This window comes from Balaenoptera acutorostrata, chromosome 10 (assembly GCF_949987535.1).
Source record: "Balaenoptera acutorostrata chromosome 10, mBalAcu1.1, whole genome shotgun sequence".
NCBI classification, from domain to species: Eukaryota; Metazoa; Chordata; class Mammalia; order Artiodactyla; family Balaenopteridae; genus Balaenoptera; species Balaenoptera acutorostrata.
Genome location: NC_080073.1, coordinates 74640017 through 74655045, shown reverse-complemented (window position 1 = coordinate 74655045; position 15029 = coordinate 74640017). Strand labels below are relative to the sequence as shown.

The window sequence follows — 15029 nt, the reverse complement described above, 5'->3', positions numbered from 1 at the left end:
GTGTTAGCACTTCTATAAATGTTTGATAGAATTCACCTGTGAAGCCATCTGGTCCTGGACTTTTGTTTGTTGGAAGATTTTTAATCACAGTTTCAATTTCATTACTTGTGATTGGTCTGTTCATATTTTCTATTTCTTCCTGGTTCAGTCTTGGAAGGTTATACCTTTCTAAGAATTTGTCCATTTCTTCCAGGTTGTACATTTTATTGGCATAGAGTTGCTTGTAGTAGTCTCTTAGGATGCTTTGTATTTCTATGGTGTCTGTTGTAACTTCTCCTTTTTCATTTCTAATTTTATTGATTTGAGTCCTCTCCCTCTTTTTCTTGATGAGTCTGGCTAATGGTTTATCAATTTTGTTTATCTTCTCAAAGAACCAGCTTTTAGTTTTATTGATCTTTGCTATTGTTTTCCTTGTTTCTATTTCATTTATTTCTGCTCTGATCTTTATGATTTCTTTCCTTCTACTAACTTTGGGTTTTGTTTGTTCTTCTTTCTCTAGTTTGTTTAGGTGTAAGGTTAGATTGTTTATTTGAGATTTTTCTTGTTTCTTGAGGCAGGCTTGTATAGCAATAAACTTCCCTCTTAGAACTGCTTTTGCTGCATCCCATAGGTTTTGGATTGTCGTGTTTTCATTGTCATTTGTCTCTAGGTATTTTTTGATTTCCTCTTTGATTTCTTCAGTGATCTCTTGGTTATTTAGTAACGTATTGTTTAGCCTCCATGTGTTTGTGATTTTTACATTTTCTTCCCTGTAATTCATTTCTAATCTCATAGCGTTGTGGTCAGAAAAGATGCTTGATATGATTTCAATTTTCTTAAATTTACTGAGGCTTGATTTGTGACCCAAGATGTGATCTATCCTGGAGAATGTTCCGTGCGCACTTGAGAAGAAAGTGTAATCTGCTGTTTTTGGATGGAATGTCCTATAAATATCAATTAAATCTAACTGGTCTATTGTGTCATTTAAAGCTTGTGTTTCCTTATTAATTTTCTGTCTGGATGATCTGTCCATTGGTGTAAGTGAGGTATTAAATTCCCCTGCTATTATTGTGTTACTGTCAATTTCCTCTTTTATAGTTGTTAGCAGTTGCCTTATGTATTGAGGTGCTCCTATGTTGGGTGCGTATATATTTATAATTGTTATATCTTCTTCTTGGACTGATCCCTTGATCATTATGTAGTGTCCTTCCTTGTCTCTTGTAACATTCTTTATTTTAAAGTCTATTTTATCTGATATGAGTATTGCTACTCCAGCTTTCTTTTGATTTCCATTTGCATGGAATATCTCTTTCCATCCCCTCACTTTCAGTCTGTATGTGTCCCTAGGTCTGAAGTGGGTCTCTTATAGACAGCATATATATGGGTCTTGTTTTTGTATCCATTCAGCAAGCCTGTGTCTTTTGGTTGGAGCATTTAATCCATTCACGTTTAAGGTAATTATTGATATATATGTTCCTATGACCATTTTCTTAATTGTTATGGGTTTGTTTTTGTAGGTCCTTTTCTTCTCTTGTGTTTCCCACTTAGAGAAGTTACTTTAGCATTTGCTGTAGAGCTGGTTTGGTGGTGCTGAATTCTCTCAGCTTTTGCTTGTCTGTAAAGCTTTTAATTTCTCTGTCAAATCTGAATGAGATCCTTGCCAGGCAGAGTAATCTTGGTTGTAAGTTCTTCCCTTTCATCACTTTAAATATATCATGCCACTCCCTTCTGGCTTGTAGAGTTTCTGCTGAGAAATCAGCTGTTAACCTTATGGGAGTTCCCTTGTATGTTATTTGTCGTTTTTCCCTTGTTGCTTTGAATAATTTTTCTTTGTCTTCAATTTTTGTCAATTTGATTACTATGTGTCTCAGCATGTTTCTCCTTGGGTTTATCCTGCCTGGGACTCTCTGCACTTCCTGGACTTGGGTGGCCATTTCCTTTCCCATGTTAGGGAAGTCTTCAACTATAATCTCTTCAAATATTTTCTTGGGTCCTTTCTCTCTCTCTTCTCCTTCTGGGACCCCTATAATGCGAATGTTGTTGTGTTTAATGTTGTCCCAGAGGTCTCTTAGGCTGTCTTCATTTCTTTTCATTCTTTTTTCTTTATTCTGTTCTGTGGCAGTGAATTCCACCATTCTGTCTTCCACATCACCTATCCGTTGTTCTGCCTCAGTTATTCTGCTAATTGATTCCTTCTAGTGTATTTTTCATTTCAGTTATTGTATTGTTCATCTCTGTTTGTTTGTTCTTTAATTCTTCTAGGTGTTTGTTCTTTAATTCTTCTAGGTCTTTGTTCAACATTTATTGCGTCTTCTCGATCTTTGCCTCCATTCTTTTTCTGAGGTCCTGCATCATCTTCACTGTCATTATTCTGAATTCTTTTTCTGGAAGGTTGCCTACCTCCACTTCACTTAGTTGTTTTTCTGGGGTTTTATCTTTTTCCTTCATCTGGTACATAGTCCTCTGCCTTTTCATTTTGTCTATCTTTCTGTGAACGTGGTTTTCGTTCCACAGGCTAGAGAATTGTCTGTCTCATTATTTTTAATGGCTGTGTAATAGTCCAGTGTGGATGAATCATGATTTATGCTCCCAAGTGCTGGGTGGAGGGAGAATATATACATGTGTTTGTAAATATTCAGACCCTGAAATGAGGCACAAATAACCAGCAACACCAGCTGCTTCTGTGAGGGAATCTGGGTGGTTGGAAACACAGAGGAAGGTATACACTTCACTTGTATGTCCTTTTGTACCTCTTGAATGTTATGCCACATGCATGTAAGGCCTATTTTTAAAAATAAATACAATTAATATGGGAATTTCCTGGCAGTCCAGTGGTTAGGATTCTGGGTTTTCACTGCCTGGGGCCTGGGGTTTGATTCCTGGTTGGGGAACTAAGGTCCTGCAAGCTACACGGTGCCCCTGACACCAAATACAATTAATAAAACAAAGAGGATGGGGGAGACCCATGAAACACAAGAATCTCAAGTCAGTCTCACTCTAGGTAAGCATACCAGAGATCAAATACCTGGAAAATTTTCAAGCAGCCTAGTGGCCTCAAGAATAACCTACATCAGCTATCTGTAAGAAATATCTTCCAGACAGTTTGATTTTCATTAAGATCACAGAAAGATTTTAAAGACCTCTAAGACAGATAAAAAGGAAGATGACAGGCTATTTAAAATTTTTTTCATACAGTGGGAAAAGTCTCAGCTCTCATATCAAGAAATGTAGTGGTTTCAAGAACAGCTATTTCAGGAAAGCTAGCTAAGCAAATCAATTCTACCGATTTAAGATATTATAACCTAGCAGCAGTAGAAGAAAACTTTTAAAGTCATAACACAGGATTTCAAATACTTCACAAAATGAAATTTGGTATGTGACTGCTATAACAAATGATTCTCTTCTCTTCCTTATATGCCTCTCTGTTCTTTTTCTTCTTCCAAAAACATTACATAGTGAAAATGACTAGGAAGCTAAAACTTTAAAAGATCACCAAGAGTCAATATAATAGGCTATCTTACCAACATACAAAAAATTACTGACATTTGCTTTATTTGCATTAATTTGGTATAGCATCAGTATATGCCATAACTTCCCAATCATTTACAAACAAATTTACCTCTAAAAGGTGCTGAGGCTAGCAGAGGGATCATTGGGAAACTTTATTTAAGCAATCATGAGCTATGGAATGGTTGCAGTGTTCTCATGTGATCTGTGCCTGAGCTACTGAAGGTATAATGAGCTGTAGTCACTTTTATTTTTACCCACATATTTACCAGTTCCAGTGCTGTTCATTCCTTTGAGTAAATCCAATTTTCATCTGGTATCATTTTCCCCCTTCTGAAGGATTTCTTTTTTTAAAAAAAATTATTTATTTAATTTATTTATTTTTGGCTGGGTTGGGTCTTCGTTGCTGTGTGCAGGCTTTCTCTAGTTGCGGCAAGCGGGGGCTACCCTTCGTTGTGGTGCGCAGGCTTCTCACTGCGGTAGCTTCTCTTTGCTGCAGAGCACGGGTTCTAGGCATGCAGGCTTCAGTAGTTGTGGCACGCGGGCTCAGTAGTTGTGGCTCGCAGGCTCTAGAGCACAGGTTCAGTAGTTGTGGTGCATGGGTTTAGCTACTCCACGGCATGTGGGATCTTCCCAGACCAGGGCTCAAACCCGTGTCCCCTGCATTGGCAGGCGGATTCTTAACCACTGTACCACGAGGGAAGCCCCTGGAGGATTTCTTTTAATATTTTTGTAGTACAGATCTGGTGATGAATTCTTTCAGTTTTCCTATGTCTTTAAAAAAAGTGTTTATTCTGCCTTCATTTTTGAAATGTATTTCACTGGACATATAGTTCTAGATTGAGTTTTTTTCTTCTCTTTTGGATCTTTAAAGATATTGCTACACTGTTTCTTGCTTGCATTGTTTCCAAATAGAATTCTGCTGTCATTCTTACTTTTGTCCTTTTGTACATGATAGGTCTCCCCTCCCCACCCCACCCCCACTCCAATGCTTTAAAGATTTTTCTCTTTATCACTGGTTTTAAGCAATCTGATTCTGATATGCCTTGGCATCATTTTCTTCATGCTTCTTGTGCTTGGGGTTCATTAAACTTCTAGGATCTGTAGGTTTATAGTTTTCCTCCAATTTAGAACAATTTCAGCCATTCCTTCATATATTTTGTGTCCCTACCCCTCCTTCAGGGACTCCAATTACCTACGATTATGCTGCCTGAAGTGGTTCCACAGCTCACTGGTGCTCTTTTTAAAAAAAAATTTTTAAGTGTCCTTTTATCTCTCTGGCTTTCATTTAGGATAGTTTCTATTGCTATGTCTTCAAGCACACTAATTTTTTCTTCTGCAGTGTCTAATCTGCTTGTTAATCCCATCCAATGTATTTTTTATTTTCAAACATTATAGTTTTCATTTCTAGAAGTTGGAGTTTTTAATATCTTCCATTTCTTTATTTAATATGATCAATCTTTCCTCTACCTTCTTGAAATTATGCAGAATAGTGACAGCTTTTTAATGTCCTTCTCTACTAATTCTATCATTTATATAATTTCTGGGTCTTTTTCTACTGATTGATTTTTTTCCTCTCATAGTGGGTGGTATTTTTCTCTTTCTTTGTATGTCTGGTACTTTTTAATTGGATTCCAGACATTGCTAATTTTACATTATTGAGTACTGGATATTTTTGTATTCCTATAGATATTTTTGAACTTTGTCTAGGACACAATTAAGTTACTTGTAAATGGTTTGATTCTCTTGAGGTCTGCTTTTAAGCTTTGTCAGTCTTTAGTCCAGGGCTAATTTTGCCCTATAGTGAGGCAATACCCTTCTGAGTACTTCACTTGATGTCCCATGAATTACAAGGATTTTTGCAGTCTTGCAGGTGGGAACACAAACTCTTCTCTGCCCTGTGTGAGCTCCAAGTGTTATTTCCTCTAATCCTTTTGGTTGATTCTTTCCCAGGACTTGGGTAGTTTCCCCACACACATGTACTGATCAGGTACCAGCTGAAGACTCAAGGGAGACTCTCTGCAGCTCTCCAGGGTTTTATCTCCATGTAGCTCTCTCCTCTGGTGCTCTGCCCAATGAGTTTTAGCCATTTTTACCCCCCAGCTGCATCAGCTCAACTCAGGAAGATTACCAGACTCCATCTGGGATCCCCTTCCCTGCGCTATGGCCTGAAAACTCCACAGACAGAAGCTGGGGCAGTTACAGGGCTTACCTTATCTGTTTTCTATTTCTCATGAATCCCTGTCCTGTGCTGCCTGATATTCAATGTCTAAAAACCATTGTTTAATATATTTTATCTAATTTGTAACTGTTTTATGCAGGAAGGTCAATCCAGTCCCTGTTATTGCATCTTGGTCCTATAGCGATTTTTAAGGTTTTGGAAGAAATCACTTTAGGAGGTAAGAACAGCTTATATGAGTTCATTAGCATGAATTATAGAATCAGAACATCCTCAAAGGAGGAAAGGAGAAAGGGAGGACAGTAAATTGTAGTTTTATCCCCTGCCTCCTTCTGTTTTCTACCCTGAAGAATAGCTTAGGGAATGGGGAAAGCCGCTTCTTTAATTACTACCTTTAATGAACTTGTTCAGTGGGTGAAAAGAATAAGCATTTAACCAACATTTAGCACCCACTATGTGCCAGGTCCTCCGTTAAGGAGTGGGAATATCAAATGAGTATGACATAAAATGCAATAATAAATGTAAATACCCTTAACATTTTTGTAGCACTGTAAAAGCAAGGCCAAGAAGTAAATTATTATGTTTAAGCAAACAATATTCTGATAAGTGTCATGATCAAAAAGTTACACCATAAAACAGTCACTTACCCAGGGCAAGTAACTGTTTATGTCACCTAGGATATAAAGTATTCTCATCTTATTCCTTTTACTATATTGTCATTGTTATGGACTATTAAATTTTATTTTTATTATTTTTTGGCTGCACCGTGCAGCACACAGAATCTTAGTTCACCAATCAGGGATCGAACTTGTGCCCCCTGCAGTGCAAGCACAGAGTCTTAACCACTGGACCACCAGGGAAGTCCCTGGACTGTTAAATTTTGTAATTGCAAGGCTGTGTCAAACTTCCTGGCACAGTTCCTGATTGTAAGGAACTCCCTTTCTTTTGGAAGAGAGATGCAACAATTCATCACAACGCAAGGTAAGAAGTGCTACGGTTTTTGGTGGGGGTTCCCAAGCTTTTTCAGGTGAAGTCACTGGTCATTTTTTTTTGTGAAATAATATGACATTTTACTAGGAGAAAACACTACTATATTTTCACAATTATGCCCATTTGTAATAAAAAGAAGCTGTCAAACTCAACACGATGGGCTCTGAGTTTTTCCTTCATTATTCAACCAAGACCTTCATTCTTTTTGTAACTAGCTAGAGCATACTAACAGCAAGGAAGAAAGGTGGATAAAACTAAGAAACATTATTAGGAGAAAAACTTAGGAATCAAAAAAAAAAAAATTCCAGGCCTTAAAGCTGCTTTAATTCCAACTTGGAATGAGGTGGAATAGAAATAAACCTAATATATTAAGCAATCCAGCTGGCTAAACAATGCACTATAACATGGGGGGAAAGAGTGACCAACCTTGGGGGGTCAGGGAGAAGTCTGGCAAGGCTTTACAGGGGCTGGGGACACGTACAGGTCGGGGCAGGGGGGACACTGAATTTGGAAAGGGCTTGTTCTGGATACTGACATTGACTAGGCTTGTGATTACTGACAAATTCCAGTCTCTCAGGGCCTATTTTCTCATCTTTAAATGAAATTAATAGCCACATCAGTGATTTAAAAACTTTGATCCCTGGGGACCTAGGATTCTCTGAGGGGTCCAGGAGCTGTCTTGGAGGCCTAAAGGTTGGTGGTAGAGGCACTGTAATGCTCCACTTCTCCCCTTTAACTCAGTGATAGAACTCTTAACTGGGAGAAAAAAGTTTGAAAATCATTTAACTTATCCAACTCCAGAACACAGTGATTTGTTGTGTGTTGCAAAGGAATGACCTTTAATGGTGGTCAAACTGAAAATGGAAACACAAGGATCCACAGAAAGCAAGACATTCATGATTATTTTAGCAAGCAAGAGAATAGTGATAAATATTGTTTGATAAATATATCAAACTTCTTTAAGATAAATTCCAACATAGTGATAATGATCTTAAGTTTACTGACTATAGAACCATTAATCACACACAGATCGGTATTTCTCAAACTGGGATCTGCAGAAGTAATCTTGGGTGGTCTGAGTTCTCAAGTTGGAGAAACATCAACAGATTTTAAAACCAGCCAGAAATACACATGCTGAAAGTTTTCAGGGCTGATAAAATTTCTGCTTAACATGTTTGCTAAAAGCCTCTCAAAATCTTGAGATCTAATGGGAATCTACTGACAGAAGACCTGTGTATGTGTTGTCTGACTGATGCAAAGATGGTCCTGGGGAAAACATTTCCAGGCGTCTCTTTAACCTCCTTTAATCTCAATTGCCAATGCTGTGCCAGGCTGGGTAGAGTAGGTCTAAACAAAGGATGGCATCAAAAGAGACTGTGGGTTGGGTCTCAAAAGTCTTTGAGGTGGTTCAAGAGATACCAAACTCTGCAAGTAACAAAGCCCTGCAGCATGGGAGGATGCTCTTAACTGCCTACTCTCTCCCATTGCACAGCTAGTGGTGGTGAAGAACTCTGGGTATTAAGTTATGGCTCAAGTATAGTGGACTAAAAGACTGACTTCAAATCTAAATGTTACTAACAGACTACCTTCTAGAAGCTTACAGTAAAAAACATATTACAGTGCTACCATCAAAAGCAGGAATCTTGTCACATTCATCTTCATATCCCCAGCAAATAGCACATAAACAGGTATAATAAATACTGAATAAATATCCAGGGTTTAGATGTAGGGCAGCTGTGGAGAAAGAGCCACCTGAGTGCTGGGCAAGCACTTCTTTGGGGCTAGAGGAATCTTGAAACCATGGATCACCTATATATGTTTTGAGACATGCTTTAGATGTTTTTTTCTGGAAGCCCTGCAACTACCCGAAAAATTGAATGTATTGTTGAAAAGACATATGGCCAATGGTGGCAGAGTCTACACAGAACCATCCTTCGTGGTGTTCTGGGAAAAACCTTTCGGCTTGTTGGTTATACTATTCAGTCTGGCTGTATAACTTGTTATGTTTTTGAATACTTCGGTGGTGTTGTCATGTGTTCTGAACCATCAATAGAGCCTAAAATTCAAAATTCAGATATCGTCTTTGCAGAAAATTTTAGTCGACATTTTTATGGTATCCAAAGAGGTGACATTGTGATTGCAAAAAGCCCGAGTGATCCAAAATCAAATATTTGTAAAAGAGTAACTGGTTTGGAAGGAGACAAAATTCTTATCAATAGTCCATCAGGTTTATTTAAAAGCCACAGTTATGTGCCAACGGGTCATGTTTGGTTAGAAGGTGATAATCTGTAGAATTCTACAGATTCCAGGTACTGTGGACCTGTTCCATATGGACTAATAAGAGGACGTATCTTCTTTAAGATTTGGACTCAATGATTTTGGATTTCTACATGACAGTCCTAATGGCCACAGATTTTCTGATGATTGGCAAGCATTTATTCTTTTGATTTGATTATTGTCTTCTGTTCAAGTGAATTTATTATTGTCACTAAAACCATATACTTGCTAATAAACTATTTGCTATTCAAAATAAATAAATAAATAAATAAATAGATGTGGGGCAGCTGCATTTTATACAAATATTGTGTTCCCAAAGGCCTTGCCTTTAAAACTCACATATTTCTAGTTTAATCCTGAAAAAGAAATTTATAATTTCCCAAAGTCCATCAGCATTGAAAATTTGCAATTACATTCTGTTAAAAAATTTTTTAAGGTGTAACAATGAAACTTGGGTTATATTTTTAAAAATAACTCATATCTTTTAGAGATCCCATATTGAAATAGGTTATGAATGAAGTAATACGATGTCTGGGATTTGCTTCAAAATAATATGGACTGGGGAATTCCCTGGTGGGCCAGTGTTAGGACTCCACGCTTTCACTGCCAAGGGCACGGGTTCGATCCCTGGTTGGGGAACTAAGATTCTGCAAGCTGCGTGACACGGCAAATAAATAAATTAAATTAAATATAATAATAAAATTAAAATATAATAATATAATAATATAAAATAAAATATATAATAATATAATATAATAATATAATTATAATATAATAAAAATTATATAATAATATAATAAAATATAATAATAATATAATAATATGGACTGGACTTAGTTATTAAAAACATGGAAATCTGTCTCCCCTGCCCCCTCCAGAGATTCTGATTCACCAGGAATCTGGGGTTACTATGGGGTTTTCTCCCTGACCCCCTGAGGTTGGTCACTCTTTCCCCCCCCATGTTATAGCACACACTTGGGCACATTTCAGGCAAACTGGGGAAACTGCCCCCAACTGCAGGCAGATGGGACCTGCAAACAAGGGCCTCTGGTCAGCTCAGAGACCCAAATCTAGGCTGCCAACTTTCCAAACTCAGGGGAAGGGTAGCTTCTTGGTAATCTGACTAAAGGAAATGCTGTAGGCGAAACCTTATTTGAGGATTCATCACTCTCAACCACCTTCAGTACCAGTCCCTTTCCACTACTTCCCCTCAAATAATTTATTTCTCCCTTCCCCTCTTTACTGTATTTACTCATATTTACATTAGGATGTCAGCTCCACCAGGGCAGAGCTTTGTCTGTTCACCGATGAACCTCAAAATAGTGCCTGGAACGTCACAGGAGCTCAATGAACATGCCCGCCAGTTTTATTGAGATATAATTGACAAATAAGATTGTGTAAGCTTAAGGTGTACAATCTGATGATTTGATATATATCTATATTGTGAAATGATTACGACAAACACATCCATCACCTCATATAGTTAATTTTTTTTTTTTTTTGGTATAGTGAGTACATTTAAAATCTACTCTCTCAAGAAATTCCAGGTATACAACATAGTATTGGTAACTATAGTCACCATGTTATACATTAGATCCCCAGAACTTATTCATCTTATAACTGAAAGTTTGTACCCCTTGACCAACATCTCCCCATTTCCCCCACCCCCCGGTCCCTGGCAACCACCAATCTACTCTGCTTCTACAAGTTCAACTTTTTTAGATTCCACATATAAATGAGATCATACAGTATTTGTTTATCTTTGTCCAACTTATTTCACTTAGCTTATGTTTCATCCATTTAGTCACACATAGCAGGATTTCCTTCTTTTTTATGGTTGAATACTATTCCACTGTATGTATGTGTATATCCAACTATCTATATATTTCTATTTATATATAACAATTTCTTTATCCATTCATCCAACAACAGACATTTAGGTTGTTTCCATATCTTGGCTATTGTGAATAATGCTGCAATGAATATGAGGGTGCAGATACCTCTTCAAGATAGTGATTTCATTTCCTTCAAATATACATATAGAAGTGGGGTTACTGGATCATATGGTAGCTCTATTTTTAATTTTTTGAGGACCCTCCGTACTGTTTTCCACAGTGGCTGCATCAATTTACATTCCAAACAACAGTGCACAAGGGTTCCCTTTTGTCCATATCCTTGCCAACACTTGTCATCCTTGTCTTTTTGATGATAGCCATTCTAACAGGTGCGAGGTGGTATCTCACTGTGGTCAATGAACATTTTTTGAAATGAACTTATCACCCTTTCCAATATGTTGGTCACACGATGGCAAGACCTGCAACAGGATCAGGCATACCAGGGAAAGTGTGCTTATTCCCTTTTTCTTGAAACTTACTTCAGTTTTCCAAGAAAGCATGCTTACTTTGGACACCAGGTTATTCCTATGGGAGAGCAATCTAAAGTGGAAAACAAAGAATTATATTTAAACCTAGAACACACAGTGGGGCTAAAGTTACTTCCCACTATTCCCCTGCACACCATTCTAGCCAAACTGCCACTCTCCTAGCCCCCAAACACAATGCACACTTTGCCAGCATCTGCCCTGGTTCAGGTGACAATTTTCTTATCTGAAATGCTCTTCTTTCTCTTCTACATCTACTGAAATTCCATCCGTTATTCAAAACTTAGTTTGAATCTACCTCTCTGAGTCTTTCTCTGACAACCCTGGGCTGTCTTTTGGATTTGCTACCCAGAATTCTAAAAGCACCAACCATGTCTTTTGACATTGATCAGCCACTGTTCTGTGTGATTAGCTTCATTATGCCTATCTTCTGTACCCAACTAAAGCAGAGCCCAAATTTAAACGAAAACAGTATAAAGTGCTACAAGAGTACAATGAATTCTCCCATCCTAAAGCCAAGCAACTTTTAGACTGCATGGCTTTTTGGCATTAGTGAACTTAAAATTCTGGCCCATTACAATAGGCTCTGGCCTCATTTTGTACCTTAACCCACCTCACCCTCCCCTATATGGAACCCTTGTTTCTTCACCATCTTGACCATTTGATGTCCCCCAAACTTATCATGCCACTTTTTCAATTCTTTGGCTTTGCACTTGTCCCTTTACTTAGAAGACAAAAGACCTTCCCGCCCATCTCCAAGTGTCAACTGACAATACCTCCTTATCTTTTAAGACTTTGAGTAAAATGATTTTGCCCTTCTTTTTTTTAAAAAAATTCTGGGAGTTCCCTGGTGGCACAGTGGTTAATAATCCACCTGCCAATGCAGGGGACACAGGTTCGAGCCCTGGTCCAGGAAGATCCCACATGTGGCGGAGCAACTAAGCCCGTGCACCACAACTACTGAGCCTGAGCTCTAGAGCCCACAACTACTGAAGTCCGGGCACCCTAGAGCCTGTGAGCCACAACTACTGAGCCTGCGCTCCAGAGCCCATGAGCCACAACTACTGAGCCCGCGTGCCTAGAGCCCGTGCTCCGCAACAAGAGAAGCCACCTTAATGAGAAGCCCGCGCACCGCAACGAAGAGTAGCCCCCGCTCGCCACAACTAGAGAAAGCCCACGTGCAGCAATGAAGACCCCATGCAGCCAAAAATAAAATTAACTAATTTTAAGAAAATCCTGAAGCAAAATTAATTGCTCATTTGTATCCCTAGAGCACGTCTGACATGTTACTAGATCTGACATGTGTGTGACAAAACTTTGCTTTTCTGACTCCCTCATTAGCTTACAAGTTCCATGAAAGCTGGGTCAATTTTGTTCCATCTTCATGTTACCAGAGTTTAGTGCAATGCCCGATACAAATGTGCCCAATAAACATGTTTTACTCAGTACTTAAGTAAAATTTTGGTCTTAAAAACTAACTTTTTCAGGAGTGATGTCAGTTCCTTATCATTTGGTTTCCAAGAATATTCAGCTAGGCTAAACAGGAGCACTTTAGCACAATCATAAAACACAGGATTCGGATGCAGGCTGGTCATCCATCGTCTGGGATCCACCAGCTTATGCTGGGCCCTTATGTATTTTAGCCAGGCATTCCTGCCAGGGAGAAAAAGGCTTTCGAGGTCAACTGATTCCCCACCTGATCAGACAGTTCAACTCTCTGAGGCATATGAAAATGTCATTTTTTAAGATCCATATGACAAAATAATTGTGTATCCTTCCATAATAACCCACTTAATATTTAATAAACCTCCTTAAAACAGGGATTTATGCACTGAACATAAACATAAAATAACTCCTGGAGTCCCGAAATCTTGAGTAGTAATTTATTATATTAATAATAGTTGTGTTCAGGGACTTCCCTGGTGGTCCAGTGGTTAAGAATGCGCCTTCCAATGCAGGGGGACGCGGGTTTGATCCCTGGTTGGGGAACTAAGATCCCACATGCTGCGGGGCAACTAAGCCCGCGCACTGCAACTACTGAGCCCGCCCGCCACAACTAGACAGAAGCCTGCACGCCCTAATGAAAAGATCCCACGTGCTGCAACTAAGACCCGACACAGCCAAAAAAAAAAAAAAAGTTGTGTTCATTAAAAGACTCAGAAGTAAAAGTCTAAGATGAAGTCTCCGGCACAGCCATGTATGGCTTTTTGAGGGCATCAACACTAGACCTTTAAAGGAAAGAAAAAAACTCTGCAGTATAGGAAAAATAGATGCTCTGCCAAAAATGTTTTCATAATTTCTTTACTGTATTTTATAAGAGACAAGATTTTAATGACTATGGAAAACAGTAAACAGGAAATGACTGAGAAATGACCAAGAAATACTGCTGTCCTGATTGCTATTAAATGTTAAATAAAATTAACTTGAAACTATCTTTGTGATAATTCACAATACTGCACTACATAGAATAATAAGTACTAAAAAGATGAGTCAGTTCTTTTCAGTTACACTACTAAATTTCAAAGAACTCTTGTATTATACTTCCAAATAAAAGGTGAGTTTCTGTTTTAATCATTGATTGCCATATTTATTACTTTCTTCCACTAAAAAAATCAATCATTCAGAGAATCGGCTTCAATGACAAGCTGACTTAGCAAAAGGAAGCAATGCCAACATTGAAATAAACACTCATGAAGATGAACCTGGTCATACATCAACCAAAAACACATTAAGCCAAAATTTTACGAATAGGAATTAAAAACCAGAAAGCCAACAGTAAGTCTTACTTGCATCCTCTCCATAAAAACAAACTACCTAAATATGAAACACAAACGGCTCTTGACACTTTTTAAATTTTTAGTTTCATTCAGAAAAAAAGATATCTTTTATTAAATGGAGATTTACTGAGTCATTTGTGTTTTTTTCTAATTGAAAGGGATTTCTTTTAGAGAGCATTTTAAATGAAGTAAAAGAAAAATCCTCCCAATGCGTTTTTTTCCTGCTTTTAAAAACAATGGATATTATTGCACAATACTGGTCATAAATAGAAAAAGGACTGCTGTTTGCATTTCCATCTTACAATCACAAAATTTACTAGAGTACAGTATGGTAATAATTAAGCTATTAAAAAATAAAAACTGCCTGATCTTTATATTTCCTCAAATACAATAGGACACCATTGCTCTGTGTTAGTGTAGTTTTTACATGTTATTGTTTCTATGTATGGAACTGCTTTAAAAAATACTTTGAAATGGCAGTAATTATAAACAAAAAATCTTTTTCTTTTATTGAGCTTTAGTATTAGCAATCTGGTTAAAGTTATCATGCAAACTCTTGACTCTCATTGCTCTCTGTCAATGAGTAACATTCAAAATATTTTGGTTTTACGGTATGTTCCAAGAAAAACAAGCCCTATAAAAACAACTAACAATATTAAACAAAATTCCATTTTACAAAGTCAATGATGTTACAAGGAAGAGATGCTGAGGATTCTCTTTTATAAAAGCAGGCTCAAAAGGAAGATGTGTGCATGAGTCAATTTTTTAAGGAGAAGAAAATAAAAGGAAACTTTTAAAGCTTAAAAACGATTTAAGAAAGAATATGGGCAAATATATATGTAGCATATTACTCCAAGAAAGATTTCCCAGTTTCTACAAAAATTTTAAAGAAGCTGAATTAATCTCACTCTTCTAAACTCTGTTTAAGAAACATAAACTT

At 37.6% G+C, this 15029-nt stretch overlaps 1 protein-coding gene and 1 pseudogene across 5 annotated transcripts in view; one reads left to right on the top strand and one right to left on the bottom strand.

Moving 5' to 3' along the window:
• BICRAL (BICRA like chromatin remodeling complex associated protein) overlaps positions 1-15029 on the bottom strand; it is a 106855-nt gene that overhangs the window by 40177 nt on the left and 51649 nt on the right. The gene's annotated exons all lie outside the window — the stretch shown is intronic.
• On the top strand, positions 8492-9107 carry LOC103020883 (mitochondrial inner membrane protease subunit 1-like; annotated as a pseudogene).